Raw genomic sequence first — 18,192 nt, forward strand, 5'->3', positions numbered from 1 at the left:
ATTTTGATAACTATTTACACCACTGGGTCGATGCCACTGCTGGTGGACGTTTCGTCCCGAGGGTATTACCAGCCCAGTAGTCAACACTTCGGTGTTTACATGAATATCAATATTGTGGTCATTTTTATAAATTTCCCGTTTACAAAACTGAATTTTTCGAAAAACTAAGGATTTTCTTATCCCAGGAATATATTACATTAGCCGTATTTGGCACAACTTTTTGGAATTTTGGATCCTAAATGCTCTTCAACTTTGTACTTGTTTGGCTTTATAAATATTTTGATATGAGCGTCACTGATGAGTCTTATGTAGACGAAACGCGCGTCTGGCGTACAAAATTATAATCCTGGTACTTTGATAACTATTATCACATTTGATAAGTCCCCAAGTGTCATACCACAATGGTAAAGTGTTTTTGTCGAAGATGTTTCAATCATTGTTAAAGGAAGACTTTTTAGACGAACATTTAATGTATTGTGATATGATGAATGGAGTGAAAATCGAAATTTCAGAAGAAGATACCATTACAATATCTTACAACATAGTACCAAAGTAAAATGCGATTTCCTTATGTTATTTATGCTGACATTCAATGTAGCTAAGAACAGATAGACACTTGCCAACCTGACAAACTAAAAGCTTACACGGATGTTAACTAACAAAATACGCCTTCTGGTTTTACTACCGTGTCCAGTATGCTCATAGGGAATATAAATAAACAAAAGTGTACTCACTGGAAGACATTGTTCAGAGATTTGTGGCTTGTATGGAAGAGATAATGAAGGCGATTGCAGACATCTACATTGATAAAAGACCTGGTGATGACTGAAGAACATCCCAATGTTTTACAGCGAGTTAAGATTGTCACATGTGCGATGATGAATTAGGTGAAGACAAAGTGCGTGATCACGAGCGTTCGACAGGTAAGTATCGTGATGCAGCACATAAAAAAAATGTAACTTAGACTGTCAATTACCGGTAAGAAATGCTTTTCATTGATTCGTGTAAGTTTATGTTAAGTTCGTCCGACACCTTATATATTTAGCTTAGAATTTAAAGTTGAACCAATTTAAGGTATGAAAGTCGTGATTTAGGTAGAATAATGAATTTATGATAAATAATTAAAAATAAAATGTTTATTCTTACGATTTTCTGAAGGGTCATTACGACATGACGAAAACACAACTACTATCTGCTGACCGACTTAATAATAAACACATTACTGTGGCTGACTATGTTCATGTACTACATGTGTTTACTATTTTTTTTTTTGAAATTTGAAACAGTGTTGTTTCCAATGGTTGGTATTAACCAAAGTGCATCGTCAAAACTTTAACAATCAATTTGGCTTAAAATTTTCATTGACCTGAACACTAACCTTAGAATCATACCCAGCATCGTATCTGAAAAGTATTCCTTTAAACTGATGAACAACTCAATGTTTGAAAATACCAGGGAAAACACACGTTAACGGGTGAATATAATATTAATGACTACTGATAAGCAACCGTTGAAACTAATAGCTACACCCAACTGTGATCAATTCGTGGTGTATAACGAGTCCATGGTAGTAGTAAACATAAAGAAAACCAAACTAAAGTTTAACAAGCCTGTGTACTAAGGAGCAATTATCTTAGACATTTCAAAGATTTTAAATGTACGACATTCATTTGGACTTTGTGCTTAAACCAACGGGAACAAAGTTCGACAATTGTTTACCGACACTGATAGTTAAGCCTATTAAATTTAAACCGACGACTTTTACAAAGACATATCTCACATTCAAAACAAGATTGACACATCAAACTATTGTATGGACAACCCGTTTTCGAATTCCGACCAACGTCAACAACAACTTTGTATGGATGTTTACAAGATGTGTTAATATCGAATGGGTGATGGTCAACACACCAGGAAAGCTAAAGGAACGAAGAAACAAGTCAATTGACAGAACATTACATTTAACGATTGCAAGACGTGTTTGATGACCTTTTAACCCTTCCATTATGAGACCTGGAACCCATTGGACGTGTTAGTTTAAGACGACAACAAGCAAAGCGTATTTTCATTCTTACGGACTTTAATTCCCCCTTACGTAATGGTAAATTACTTGAAACTTAAGATCTACTACATCACCGATGAACTTCAGATAAGAGCACCAGTGGTCTGTGGACACTTTTGTTTGTAATTGTCACAATTGTTGTCTGAAGGAAAACCTTGATGAAGTTGCGTTTCCAAGACAGACAAATTTGGACTTTATGGAAATTGAGAAATACATAGGAGTCAATTGCTTGAAGAATTGAACATGAACAACAATCCTATCACTAACATTAAATCTTAGAATAATAATACGGATGCTGCAACAAAACGACGAGTCATGCGTCAATTGAAACACTATACGAAACCGTTAGAATTAAAATTACAATCCGCGTGTAACCAGATAAAGAGAGATATAAAACGACTAGAGAAAGGATATCATACAGTCATTAAAGAACTCGAGAAAAAGGTAGATGAGTTTAAGACCACTCTGCACCAAGAACTCGAGGTAAATCAGATTAAAAACTCGACACATAAAACATTGATGAACTCTTGAAACTTTAGTTGTCAATAGAAGCTTAAGACCAAAACAAGGAAAATCTAGAGAGTCTGAGGATGTGTATTCTATCGAAACATGCTGGTGGTAGATTAAAATCCGTTAGTGGTTTATTTTTTGGTAAAGACGTAGTACAGATGTTTAAGCCTTCACCACATTAATACTCGCATAACGAAAGTATCCTTTATAATCTTGGTCAAATTGTCAAAGCCTATACTTGCTAAAAGGTTGGTACTGCAAATCTTATTGTTTAAATCAAGAGTTTATGGACTTAGGTTACCCTTTTCATGGAACAAAGACCTCTTTCACCCACACCTGTTTTTTTTTCGCAAGACCTTTCCGATGCGGTTCAAATCCTGAACCGTCTTTTAAGTTAAGGTTCATAAAAAGAACTTTGTACTTTTTCGTCAGTAAAATTCTTGATGCCATACCTTTGGGCTTAAGTTTTTAACACTTGGGACTCCGGTTAAGACTTTTCTCGGTCCACCTTTTTAAACATTCTTTTCTTTAAAGTTTAAAACTGTGTCCGTCCCCTACTTCAAATTTAACCTGTTTCAATGAAAGAAGGTTACCAAACAAGTTCCATACACTTTATATTCGTGTTCTTTTTTACTAGCATTATAAGAAGCCATCTTAATTTATCTATATTTGGAGGTGTTGTACTAATGAAAGATATTGGCCATTATAGGGATTCAAAGGTGTGCCTTAACGTACTTTTCATATTAACCACACATGCTTTCGGAAATCCTAGGCTTATCTCTATCTACGGCAATGTTCCGAACCAGACCTATCTCATTTTAAAGGTATTGACCCGAGCTATTCGCCACTTCAAAAATTTTCTGGGAACCGGCACTGTCTGGCCACCACAGAGGTTCAAAATTGTCCATTTACGTACATGTATTTTCTATATCAACAATACATTCGGTATTCCTCGACATATCCCTACGGCAAAGTTCCGAACCGGGTCTGGCTGATTTTAAAGGTACTGACCAAGGCTATTACCAACTTAAATATTTTCTGGGATCTGGGCCTGTCTGGCCACCACCGAGGTTCTAGGGTGCCCCTTAACGTCAATTTCCGTATTAACCACACATTCGGTACTTTTCGGCATATACTTACGCCAAAGTTCCAAACCGAACCTAGCTCATTTTAAAGGTATTGACCCAAGCTATTCCCCACTGAAATATTTTTCTGGGATCCGGGCCCGTCTGGCCACCACAGAGGTTTAAAGATGCCCCTTAACGTAATTTTCCGTATTAACAATATGCATACATTCGATACTTTTCGGCATATACCAACGGCAAAGTTCCGAACTGGACCTAGCTTATTTTAAAGGTATTGACCCAAGCTATTCCCCACTTAAATATTTTTCTGGGATCCGGGTCCGTCTGGCCACCACAGAGGTTCAAAGTTGCCAATTTACGTATTTTCCATACCAACCACACATTCGGTACTCCTCGACATATCCCTACGGCAAAGTTCCGAACCGGACCTAGCTCATTTTAAAGGTATTGACCCAAGCTATTCCCCACTTAAATATTTTTCTGGGATCCGGGCCCGTCTGGCCACCACAGAGGTTCAAAGTTGCCCATTTACGTATTTTCCATACCAACCACACATTCGGTACTCCTCGACATATCCCTACGGTAAAGTTCCGAACCGGACCTAGCTCATTTCAAAGGTATTGATCCAAGCTATTTGCCACTTAAATATTTTTCTGGGATCCGGGCCCGTCTGGCCACCACAGAGGTTCACAGTTGCCCATTTACGTATTTTCCATATCAACCACACATTCGGTACTCCTCGACATATCCCTACGGCAAAGTTCCGAACCGGACCTAGCTCATTTTAAAGGTATTGATTCAAGCTATTTGCCACTTAAATATTTTTCTGGGATCCGGGCCCGTCTGGCCACCACAGAGGTTCAAAGGTGACCCTTGACGTAATTTTCCGTATTAACCATATCCATACATTCGATACTTTTTGGCATATACCAACGGCAAAGTTCCGAACCGGACCTAGCTCATTTTAAAGGTATTGACCCAAGCTATTCCCCACTTAAATATTTTTCTGGGATCCGGGTCCGTCTGGCCACCACAGAGGTTCAAAGTTGCCAATTTACGTATTTTCCATACCAACCACACATTCGGTACTCCTCGACATATCCCTACGGCAAAGTTCCGAACCGGACCTAGCGCATTTCAAAAGTATTGATCCAAGCTATTTGCCACCTAAATATTTTTCTGGGATCCGGGCCCGTCTGGCCACCACAGAGGTTCACAGTTGCCCATTTACGTATTTTCCATATCAACCACACATTCGGTACTCCTCGACATATCCCTACGGCAAAGTTCCGAACCGGACCTAGCTCATTTTAAAGGTATTGATTCAAGCTATTTGCCATTTAAATATTTTTCTGGGATCCGGGCCCGTCTGGCCACCACAGAGGTTCAAAGGTGACCCTTGACGTAATTTTCCGTATTAACCATATCCATACATTCGATACTTTTTGGCATATACCAACGGCAAAGTTCCGAACCGGACCTAGCTCATTTTAAAGGTATTGACCCAAGCTATTCCCCACTTAAATATTTTTCTGGGATCCGGGTCCGTCTGGCCACCACAGAGGTTCAAAGTTGCCAATTTACGTATTTTCCATACCAACCACACATTCGGTACTCCTCGACATATCCCTACGGCAAAGTTCCGAACCGGACCTAGCTCATTTCAAAAGTATTGATCCAAGCTATTTGCCACCTAAATATTTTTCTGGGATCCGGGCCCGTCTGGCCACCACAGAGGTTCACAGTTGCCCATTTACGTATTTTCCATATCAACCACACATTCGGTACTCCTCGACATATCCCTACGGCAAAGTTCCGAACCGGACCTAGCTCATTTTAAAGGTATTGATTCAAGCTATTTGCCATTTAAATATTTTTCTGGGATCCGGGCCCGTCTGGCCACCACAGAGGTTCAAAGGTGACCCTTGACGTAATTTTCCGTATTAACCATATCCATACATTCGATACTTTTTGGCATATACCAACGGCAAAGTTCCGAACCGGACCTAGCTCATTTTAAAGGTATTGACCCAAGCTATTCCCCACTTAAATATTTTTCTGGGATCCGGGTCCGTCTGGCCACCACAGAGGTTCAAAGTTGCCAATTTACGTATTTTCCATACCAACCACACATTCGGTACTCCTCGACATATCCCTACGGCAAAGTTCCGAACCGGACCTAGCTCATTTCAAAAGTATTGATCCAAGCTATTTGCCACCTAAATATTTTTCTGGGATCCGGGCCCGTCTGGCCACCACAGAGGTTCACAGTTGCCCATTTACGTATTTTCCATATCAACCACACATTCGGTACTCCTCGACATATCCCTACGGCAAAGTTCCGAACCGGACCTAGCTCATTTTAAAGGTATTGATTCAAGCTATTTGCCATTTAAATATTTTTCTGGGATCCGGGCCCGTCTGGCCACCACAGAGGTTCAAAGGTGACCCTTGACGTAATTTTCCGTATTAACCATATCCATACATTCGATACTTTTTGGCATATACCAACGGCAAAGTTCCGAACCGGACCTAGCTCATTTTAAAGGTATTGACCCAAGCTATTCCCCACTTAAATATTTTTCTGGGATCCGGGTCCGTCTGGCCACCACAGAGGTTCAAAGTTGCCAATTTACGTATTTTCCATACTAACCACACATTCGGTACTCCTCGACATATCCCTACGGCAAAGTTCCGAACCGGACCTAGCTCATTTTAAAGGTATTGACCCAAGCTATTCCCCACTTAAATATTTTTCTTGGATCCGGGCCCGTCTGGCCACCACAGAGGTTCAAAGTTGCCAATTTACGTATTTTCCATACCAACCACACATTCGGTACTTCTCGACATATCCCTACGGCAAAGTTCCGAACCGGACCTAGCTCATTTCAAAGGTATTTCTCCAAGCTATTTGCCACTTAAATATTTTTCTGGGATCCGGGCCCGTCTGGCCACCACAGAGGTCCAAAGTCGTCTTAGGGTGGTCACCGTCATTTAAGCAGTCTCTGGTAGGTGTTCACTATTAATTTCTTTTCTTTTTTGGCTTTCCATAAGTATTTCTATGTATATTTCTATATGTTTCTGGAGTAATTGGATTTTGTTTCATATTTTATATATTAAATTACATCTTTGGTGAATCCTCTGTAATGTTTTATTGATAAAAATCTATATAACATAAAGACAAATATACAACTTGTATCAGGGTTTATATTCGAGGACAACGAAAATTTATGACAGCTTGAAGGGGTCATAAAATGGTATCTTTTCCCTCAGGTTTTATAGTGATTTTCAACTAAATTTAAATATTGAACCGACGGCTAGCAGTCAGTTGGATATTGAATATCAATATCGAATGTCAAATAAAGGACAGACCGCTTACATACATATTTAAAACGGAATGAATTGCTCTAGAAATTAGCAAAAACCGTGAAATTGTCGATTTCCGCTATTAGATTGCATTTAACTAAGATTTAGCGATTTTTGGAACGTTTGAGCCTCACGCAGTTTTTTGGTTTTTAGACATATCGTCAAAATTGGCTGCTGGAAAAAAGTGGCTGCTATCTTGATTGGCCGATGAAAGTGGCTGCCAGCTTGAGTCTGGTCTTTTTTTTACCTAAATTGTCGTCCTGACTTTTTTTTTGGCAATTGTCTCATCCTGCCTATTTTTTTTACTCAAAACTCCTGTCCTGCCTATTTTTTTCAAATTTCATCCTAGCCCCCCACCCCATAAAAATCAAATGGTAGCTCCCTAAAGTCAATTAATTAAATTGGTGCAAATACGCAAAATCTTGACATTTTCTTCGTACATGTACTTGTTTTAAATTACTGTTGATAATATTCAGGAAAAGACCAATTACATCATAGTAAAACCGCATATTGTAATCTGTATGGCAGTTTAAGTGATGTACTTTGGTAAACAACCCGAGTTCGTTTTAAAAGTAATTAAAACAAGATAATTACATATTACATTAATTCTGCCACGGTGAGTTTGGTTTTTGCTAGATCTTTCAACAATTGTAATTGGCAAACACATGTATACTTCTTACTCATCCAAAATTGTATATTATAAAAGTAAAAACATATGCCTAAACTACAGTGTAGTCACTGTACGGATAGTGCGAATCGAGAAATAATTTGTTGGTGTATACGCGATCCGATAAAGTAGTTGCTTGGTGTTGTTAGTCATTACTGCCAAAACGATTGATTTTGATTTATTGTAAAAGCACCAGTAGCGGAACCAGAACTGTGTGTAATGACTGATATGAAAAGGAAAAGGGCGGGGGCGCTCCAGTCATTCCCTATTTTAATAATCAACAAAATTTGTCCCACAATAGCCCCCATCCCCCTTTTTTTCTCTTGGATTCGCCTATGAGCACACATTTTCGGTTTTTTGGTCTAAAGAACACAAATCAAAACTTGTTTTCTCTCCCACAAATAGCATTGGGAATCACACTCAAATTAGGAATTTTCAGGACAGCCTTTTAATCAAGCAATAAACAAAATTGTATTAACTTGATTTACCATTTTCCTTCGTATTGGTCTGAATGCTGGTTAGAGTTGAGAAATGTGGAGATATTCATTTGCACAAAATTTGAATGCATCCTTAAGCATTACAAATCATTGGCTTCAATGTTACCTTTTCGATACCTAGTGTATTCATTATAGTTAAAAGTCTCAAGTACTTAAAGTTTACTATATTAAGAAATTTTATAAAAACAAATATAGTTAAATATAGTACGATAGAAAGTTCGATCCATTCAAAGTAATTCTAAATCATTCCGATAACCTTTGATGACCTTTAGTTTTAAATAATACAGTTCTGTAAATATATAGATTTAAAAAAAAAACTCTTATAATTTGTAACTTTCAAAGGAAATGTGTTTACAAAAACTCTTCTATTCATCATTGCATGCTAAAATGTCCTTTAGAAAAGTTATAAACAGGACGAAAAGAGTTTTGCTTTGATATTCATTAAGTTACGTTATTTCTCGAAGGTCAAATGTCTGACAGTCTGTATTATACGTTATGTCAAATTTTAAATCTCCGAGGCTAAACAATTGATAAAAAGCTAATTTTACCTACCGATTTTTGTAGTTTTGACATACCCTAATGTTCTAATTATAGATATATGTTAGATAATTTTTGTCTGCAATTTTATTTATGCAAACCAAATGTTTACTTAAAATGTATAACAAAAAAAAAAAAGATTAAGTAGCCACAACTTAGCTATAAATTTTTTTATGGTATAACAGGATATAATAGAACATGTACTTTTTTTTAAAATGATATAGAGGATGAGTTTCATTTCATCTTCAAATGTCCACGTTTTCAAGGTTTTAGAACAATATATATTAAGCCATTTTATTGGAAAAAAACCGTCGATGTACAAATTTATTAAACTAAAGAGTACTAACAATGTTAAAGACGTAAAATTATATTTAGATCTTTTAAGCTTAGATTTGAAATGTTAAAATAAATTCAATTCAATGTTTGTTTATTACTACAACACCTTCTGCTGTCACATAGTCTGTGTTTATGTATGTATTATATGACTGTATTATTGATGTTGATATAATTGTATACCTATAGTTTATATAGACTTTGGTAATATAGATATATAGTATGTTTTATATATGTACTCGAATGTTTAATATTTTAAACAAGCGAAAACCTTTAATAACTTACTGAATCTAAATCTGTGTACCACTAAGAACTAATTACTGTAACAAATCAAAGTAATTCAAATTTCTTACCTTTTTCTTTACCGAAAGTGACTTTGCTGCCTTTTTTCAAAAACGAAATATGTTTATAGCCATTCTAAAATGAAATGCAAATTAATAATCAAACGAAATTCACTTAAAATATTTCTTCTGAATGTCATACAGTACATCCATGCAGAAAACGGAAGTCATGTTGTAAAAAAAAGGAAAGCACTTATCGTTGTCAAATTGTTTTCTTCTCTTACAGCTAAGTGCATCATGATTGTTTATTTATTGCACTTATAGTTAATAAATTACCAAATAATTGTTCTATATATATCACGATGAGTTTTAGCAGTAGGCAGTCTTGATATAAAGCAAAGTAAACAGACAGTAGCATGTTGGATAGGGACAGAAAGTGTGCCTCGCAACAGGTTGCAACTGGCCACCATTGCCCACCTAAAAAATATTGTAAGGTCACTCTCCCTTGACAAACAATGGCCAACACACTTATAGTATATTTAAAAAAAAAAGAAACTTAATTATCACCAAAATCACCTTTAAGTCTAAATCAAAACCCCAACTTAAAGCAAACCTGTGAACAATCTATTTCAACAATAAAATGAGATGCTTGTTATCATTACATTTTTTACACATGGCCTAATATCAAACTACGATGAATGCTTTTTTTCATCCTTGACTATTTTGTTTTAAAATTCAACTAAAATCGAAGATGACCGACATTACAGTTTGATCTGCAATTCAGTGGTTTTCGTTTGGTGATATGTTACGTATTATTTTTTCGTTCATATTTTTGTACATAAATTAGGCAGTCAGTTTTCTCGTTTGAATTGTTTTACATTTGTCATTTCGGGTCGATATAACACATAAAAGTGAAAATTAAAACTTTAATCAAGTTTCAAATTTGTCTGTAACTACAGAAATATTCACGAATATAGAGTCAACATAGCTTTTTATTTATTACAAGGAAAATGATCGATATCGATGTTTTTCATCAAAACTTTATTCAGTATTGTAATGTAACATACTAGGTACATGAGGACAGGACAATGTTATTGTTGGCCCTCCCTCATGTTTCCAAAATCCATTATTTTATCAGTGACCGCTGTGGATAGTAAACCTGGAATTGATAGTAAATAGTTCTATGGTAGGGTTGTTGTCTCTTTGACACATTCCCCATTTACATTCTCAATTTTACAAGTGATTTGTAGTATATTTATGTCCTTATAGTACAGAAATAGAATACGAAAAAATAACGGATTTTGGAAAAAGGGGGAGGGCAAAACAAATTATGCTGTCCCCAAGTACCTATGTAATATAATCAATGTTTTCAATCATTTGTACGTGTTTTCATGTCGACTACTATGAAATTAAAGACATAAATGATGATCAATTTCGACAGACAGAAACTATCAAACCTAAAGTTGAAAAAAGTTATTACTTTTTTTAATAGTTTAAGAAATTTAAGAATTATTTACTTACATGTTGGCCTGTATTATCAATGTGACAACAACGTTTTATTTAACTTTGGAAAACCGAATCAGTCATTTTCTTCGAGTGTGATTTTTAAATGTCCATGAACTATTTATATAAATAAGTTCTAAGAACTTCCTAGTCTATGTCTGTTTTGAACCTGTCTTTGTGCAACATATCCATTTAAATTTGAAAAAACATTTAAAAGTAAAGATATTGTATACAAGTTTTATTTGCAGAAATTGTTACCTAATCACAACGTAGTACTTTATTTCTAAAAAAAAATAGAATTTTTATATAATTATTCTTTTGAATTCATACTTTAAATTTATGAATGCAATTTTATTTGAAAAGATGAAATTTCAAACTTGACATGCACATTACATGCACTTGGTGGTTTGCAACTGAAGACTGCAAACAGGAAACGACCTTGAAATAACATTTCATAATAATGATAATTTATTTTGAAGTTTTAAATTCGTAATCCTTAAGGAGTTAAACTCTCACTTTTTCCTTTTTTAACTTTAATTTTAACATAAAAAGGCTGGAAGGATAACTTCGGTTTTCGGTTAAAATTGGTACAGAATGCTGCTGGAAAATACCCCCCCCCCCCCCCCCCCCCCACCACTACCACCAAATTCATGTCATATTCATAATTGAGTGGTGGTATTTTGTCTGTGAAACGCTTCAAAAAAAGTTAACATAGAGATTAATACATGGCCTTTTCCATATCAGCCTGGGAATCATCCCGAGACCCCCATATCAGTCTCGGGCTGATATGGGGGTCTCGGGATGATAACCAGTCTGATATGGAAAAGGCCATGTATTAATCGCTTTATCATATACTTCCGACAATAGTTTTATGTAAGGCAAATAAACTAATGCAATAACTAAAACAGTCAAACATTTTATAAAGAAAATTAAAATTATGAATCAAATATACTATAGTTGTCCAACAACAGCATCATTAACTCCTTATATATTTATGGTAACATTTCCTATAGAGGCATTTTGAAACATTGAAAATTTGGAAGAGTTTTACGATCATTACTACTCCATGTTTGTTGTACTATAAAATGATTCATAATTGTCAATGGCATTTGTTAGCAAGTATTAAACTATCCCCACAAAAGTTCCCGTAAATTTTGACGTCGTCATAAAAAACATCTGACGTCAAAATGGAAAAGTAAACAATCGATACCGGAATCACCGGAAGTAACTTGCATTAGAGGCACTATTTTGGGTTTTGTGCACGAGATGCACCTGATATGGGTTACATGTATCAGCCCGGGTGGGAAATTATGGCTTGTGTACTTCCGCTCATTACACATATGCAAAAGCTATCATATCAATGCTAAGTATATGATAAATCTTGATATCGCATTACACCAAAACGATATATCTTCAAATTATGAACCAAAGTATATTTCGTGGGTATTTTCTAGTCAACTACATTTAAGGATAAGGAGATATGATATCACCAGAAACAAACCTATTCTTTTTAAGTCGTTACCGTTTTAATTTTACGTCTAACTATTTTCACATTTTTTGTTTGTTCTGAATGTCCTTGAAATCTTTAAGCTAAAAAAAAGTGCGCTTTAAAATATTATAGTAGATTACTTGTATTATTGTGTAATTTAAAATAATTTTGAAAACAGGGTATATTTATTTGTTTAGCACCATTCATTACTTTAATATCGATTTGCGTTGCAACTTTGAAATCTTAAAATTCATACTGTCCCATATATTAAGCACAATAACTTTCGATCATTTTACATTTAATGATTACAAGTAGACATAAGTAAAGAAGTAGTAATTATAATGCGTTTGAAGTTACTAGGGTGAAGGTTGGTGCTCGTCAAAACGTTTTAAACCGCTGCGTTCGTTTCCACCTGTCTCAAGTCAGTGACCTGTTGTTTAGTGGTTATATCGTTTGTTGTTGTGGTTCATAAACTTGTGGTTCTCGTTTAGTGGGATATTTTTTTTTATAGAGTAGGCCGTATGTTTTGCCTGTTTGAATTATTTTACACGTCAAGTAATTCTGGGACCCTTTATATATAGTGTGAGCCAAGGCTCCGTGTTGGAGGTCGTACTTTGACCCATAATGATTTACGTTTTACACATTGTGACTTTGATGATGAGTTGTCTCATTGACACTCATATAGAATCTTCCCATTTGTATTAACTTTTATTTTTATTGTACAATTACTGGATTTGTAATCAAATAAGCAATACGACGGGTGCCACATGTGGAGCAGGATCTGCTTACCCCTCCGGAGCACCTGAGATCACCCCCTAGTTGTTGGTGTGGTTCGTGTTGTTAATTTAGTTTTCTATGTTGTGTCATATGTACTGTTGTTTGTTTTTTTGTTGTTTTTTTCATTTTTAGCCATGGCGTTGTCAGTTTATTTTCGATTTATGAGTTTGACTGTCCCTCTGTTATCTTTTGTCTGGTATCTTTTGTCCCTCTTTTACAACAAACTAACACATTAGTGTTACACCTTTCTTCATTTTCAAGAGAAAGAAGCTAAAAATGTGTTTTGTTTTTAGAATTTTGATATTAAAACATGTTTTAAAGTCAAATGTACCATAGCTTGTCGCTTTTATTTGAATGAGGAACATTATGATTGTACTATACATTTTTGTATAGATGTTATCGGCACCAACAGGGTCTGGTAAAAGTCAGGAAGAAGATGCAGAACAACCAGCGTATAATAATAATACAACTTTATTCCGTCAGCAAGTACAGCTCATAGCCCTATAAGGAAAGTATAGGGGAAGTATTGAGATATGTGTGATCCGTTGCAACTTAATAATTTTTGAAATATATAAAATTTGTGTATTTGAGCAAGATACATATATATGGATTATTGACATGTTCAGAAAGCATATTCAAATAGTAGTTTGTTGAAAGTGCTTTTTAATAAAATGCAATTATATAGTTTCAGTCATAAGGAAATCGGAAAATAAAGTTAACATTTAACCAAATGTAATAAAAAAAAAAAAATCACTGTGCTTAGCTTGATCCGCATAAGATTAGATTTAAATTTACTATTTAAATAGATTCTTTACCTAAATACCTACTCGTGTGCATATAGTTTATGTATTTTAGTGCCAATCCATTAATTACAATAAATTTATTCAATGTTATATTACGACAAACCAGGCACTACACAAATGTATTCATATATATATCACATGTATATAAACTTCCTTCTACGCCTGTATAATTGTGAACAAGTTGTGTCGGGTTGCTGTCCAACAAAATGTAGAAAAAATATCAAAATATTTTGTACAACTTATGTCAGAAGGGGGCTGAATCGCTTTTAAAATGAGATTTAATGTTAAAAAAACGTGACAATATTGGATATACATTGTACATTGTAACAGGAAGAAAAATGGAATCTAGGCGGTAAAAAAGGAAACCAGTGGATAGCGGGGAAAGTTACCCAAAAATGGGATATGGAAAATAAGGAACCTCCCTAGTCATCCCCTCATGTTAGACAGTGTTATATCGTACATACAATTAAAAAATAAATTTGACTATCATATACCCGTAATACGATTGACCTTGTGATAAAGGATTACTCGATTGTATCTTGACATTCATCTTCAAATATATCATACACACTCCAAAGATCAAAAGTTAACGTGTCATGAATACATCTAGCTGTTTTTAACCACGTGACACGGAGTCGGATTCGGAATGTGCTAGTTCGACGTAAGACGATATGCCACATTGTCATGACTTTTTGACTTGATATACGGGCGTTTTTCAATAAAAACGTATTTTCTTGTCCTAGCCACTTAAAAAAAAATGTGTTTGATCTTTGCAAGTAATTTTTTGTGTAGTCAGTACATTGAATTAGATTTAACATTTTTAAGCAAAGAAACAGTTTATTTTTTAGAGGGATTGATAAGATATTGACTCCTGAATGGTCAAAAACAACCAAAATGGCATGTCCCTAGACCGCCTGTTCAACATTATACTCTAAAATATCGTAAAAAAATGAAGAAATTAATGTTTTTTTTACTTTACATAAGTTCTTTAATAATTCAAAAGTATGTTCAGAGCCAACATATTCTAATAAACAGCTTTCAATATAATTTTTTTAATTTCAGAAGGTGTGTCCCTCACAAATTGTCCACTACGAAACGAAGTCATTAAAATTTGCCAATAAACAGTTTTATAAAATCGATGTAATTTTTGTTTGCAAGAGATATAAACATTAGGGTCTTACAAAAGAAGTGATGCTTTTATAACGGCAATTAAATTGTTGGTAAGAAAAATTGAGCACATCAAATGGACCAGAGTGATACCGTATTTTTGATAATGTCCCTTACGAAACGGGTCAAATCTCCTTCAGTATCTGGTTTTAAAATTATGAAAAAAATATCAGTGTACAGCTTGATAAATGCTTTGATGAATACAATCAGTCTTGTTACTACTGCAATATAGGGATTCTGGGAAAAAAATAAAGTATGCGAATACGTCCCTTACGAAACGGTCCCCTACGAAACAATTATGGGAGAAAAACGTTTCGTAGTGGACACTACCACTACCATGTAGTCTTTTTTTAATCTGTTTTCAGTTATATTCGTGCAAAACAAATAACAAGGGTTAGTTTCATGTAATTTTTATTATGTTTTTATTAACATATAATAGGGTTGATGTCAACTACGAAACTTTTTGTCCACTACGAAACGGTTTTGTCCACTACGAAACGCATCAAAATGTCCACTACGTAACACGAGTTGAACCTTCATATGTGAAGTACTGTCTAATCTTTATCGATAAAAATGATTTTCTAATTCAGAAAACAAATGATATTTTTCTAGTATTTAAAGTAAACAAACTGGAATGTCTATAGGAAACATTTAAAATAGCAAAAAATATGTGTGTTTAGAAAAAGTTTCGTAGGGGACAAAAGTCCCCTACGAAACGGTACACAAATTATGAAAATAATATCATTTTAAAGAATATTTAAGATTGCACTTTTTGTTTACAAACAGGTCTATTATAGAGGTATTCAAAATAACTCTTGAAATTAAATTTTAGACAAGTTGATTTTCCATTTTTTTTAGGTCTGAAATGTACGCTTTTATTGAAAAACGCCCATACAGTAAAAGCCGTACGGTTAAATGACGTATAAAAATGTGGTAACTTGAACTTCTCCCATCCGGCAGTTTAGCACTTGTTAGAGAGGGGTGGCTGTCTGAGAAACACATGTTAGAGAGGGGTGTGGGTCTTTGAAAAACATATTAGAGAAGGGTGTCTGTCTGAGAAACACAGGTTAGAGAGGAGTGTCTGTCTGAGAAACACAGGTTAGAGAGGGTGGCTGTCTGAGACAGCCATGTCCGAATGAGGTCGTAAACTCAGGAACCTCTTGTAAGGATTCCCACGCTCTCTGCAAGTCAGCAGACAATTGCAATAACATTTTTTGAGGTTCTTTATGTGGCCTTTTTACGTGGCAACATTGTTATCCCGGTCTAACATACATTGTACATTTGCTGAACGCAGTGATAGTCTAATATCCCGCATTTCCTTCTGTTGACCCCCTACAAGACTTAGTGTATGTTTAATTTTGTTCTTATTCTGAATATACATCAACTATTTGCCACCGGGCGTAAGTTAAACAAATCGGGCGATTGACACTACTATATGCATGTAGTTCAGAACTCAGCAGAACTGTAGATTCATTTATTTTCGTGATTACTGTATGTGTGTATATATTCTGGCAAATATGTTTTCGTTGTTTGATAAAAGTCTGCATACATGTCTGGAAAGTTTTCTACTTTCAACATTAAAATTTGAGGACGATCCAAAAGAGATAGCCAGTGTGCTTACAGCTCTGTAAAACTGTAATTTCTATCAATTCCCAACGCAGTAGTGAATAAGAAACTATTAAAGCTCTACCATCTAAAATATAATTGTCTTATTACTGAAACAATTAAAGTAAAACATAATACTACCATTGACGAGTAGTAGGTAATGCGCATGTTTATTTATTGTAATTCTAAAATCCTACTTACATTTCAAATAGGTTAATTAAACGTTATATTTACCATCCATTTTCATCATTATCGAAACGAAAACATTACACAGTACTTCACAATTATAAAGATACTTAAAAAGTTGTGTGTCACCGCAGCTTGATTTAACGCCTTTAAATTTCTTTCTTTCTTTAAAAAACACGACTTTAAAAACGAACATTGAATTACGTTGAAGTTAAATGGTTTGAAATATTTCCGGATTCCGTACCTGTATTTTAAACATTTTAATTGTTGTTGTTACGGGTGGCTAGATATTCTGTTTTCCGATCATTTTGAGATTTAATGATAGTCTAGTATGATACATTACGGGATCTCCATATGACGACGCTCTTTAGTGATTTAACCGATTAACACCCAGGATAAATAAAGAACATTTAACAATAAAAAAAGTATCGAATTAAATAAAAGATCAAGAATGCAAGGATGCAGTGGAGATAAACCGGTATTAATTTTACAATAAGATGATACGACATAAAACTTTATTACAAATTAATTATGCCGTCTTGCATGAAGTTGTTGAAAATAAAAAAAATAGAAGTAGTTCGAGAAAAATATATAACAAATCAAAGTAAAATAATTTTAAATTAATGGTTGGGATGACGGTAGTAAAACCACAAACTATATATATTTATAGATAGAACGACTTACAGGAATTACCAAATAATTGGGGAAATATTGAACAACAGACAACGTCAACAGACAGTACCTGCCTCATCCGTAAAATAAGACTTACAAAAATATTTCGCCAACATATCTTGAATTTATAAGCCACACATGGTGTTATGTTAAATCATTTTTCTACATCCCCCTCTTTCTATTGATTTCAATATCCATGGAACTTTTTTTCATCGAAATCAGGAATCTTTCAATAGCAGAAATCGTGATGCACTCTCGTCAAATATTCTCCCGTTTTTAAATGATCCAACTGGTACGTGTATATTGGCATATCACTCGACTTTTATGTTATCTATAATAATACATATAAATATTGATCTAATATGTTTAAATACATATAATATAGTTTCTAACTTAAATATTAAACCGTCGAAAGAGCAATAACTCGTCTTATTCATACGATTTTGTTAAATGTAAATACTAATGTTATCGGTTTAACAAAAAAAAGAAGTTTCTTTAGATTGAATGTTTTGAACATTGAATGTAGAACTTTCTATATTCTTTATCATTATTTGTTATTCATACCGTTTTTCAGTTACATGATATTATAAATTGATTGTTGTTTGCTTTACGTCCAGTGGCAACTATCTAATATATGCATATTCAGTCCAGA

At 34.6% G+C, this 18,192-nt stretch overlaps 1 long non-coding RNA gene across 1 annotated transcript in view; it reads right to left on the minus strand.

Moving 5' to 3' along the window:
- Positions 1-17,051, minus strand: part of LOC143054777 (uncharacterized) — a 55,094-nt gene extending 38,043 nt beyond the window's left edge. Inside the window, exons 1-2 of the long non-coding RNA XR_012971822.1 lie at positions 16,884-17,051; positions 9,411-9,474 (exon numbers count right to left, since the gene is read on the minus strand). This is a non-coding gene — a long non-coding RNA (uncharacterized LOC143054777). The remainder of the gene's footprint in view (positions 1-9,410; positions 9,475-16,883) is intronic.
- Positions 17,052-18,192: the final 1,141 nt, after the last annotated feature.

Source organism: Mytilus galloprovincialis, chromosome 12 (assembly GCF_965363235.1).
Source record: "Mytilus galloprovincialis chromosome 12, xbMytGall1.hap1.1, whole genome shotgun sequence".
Lineage (NCBI taxonomy): Eukaryota > Metazoa > Mollusca > Bivalvia > Mytilida > Mytilidae > Mytilus > Mytilus galloprovincialis.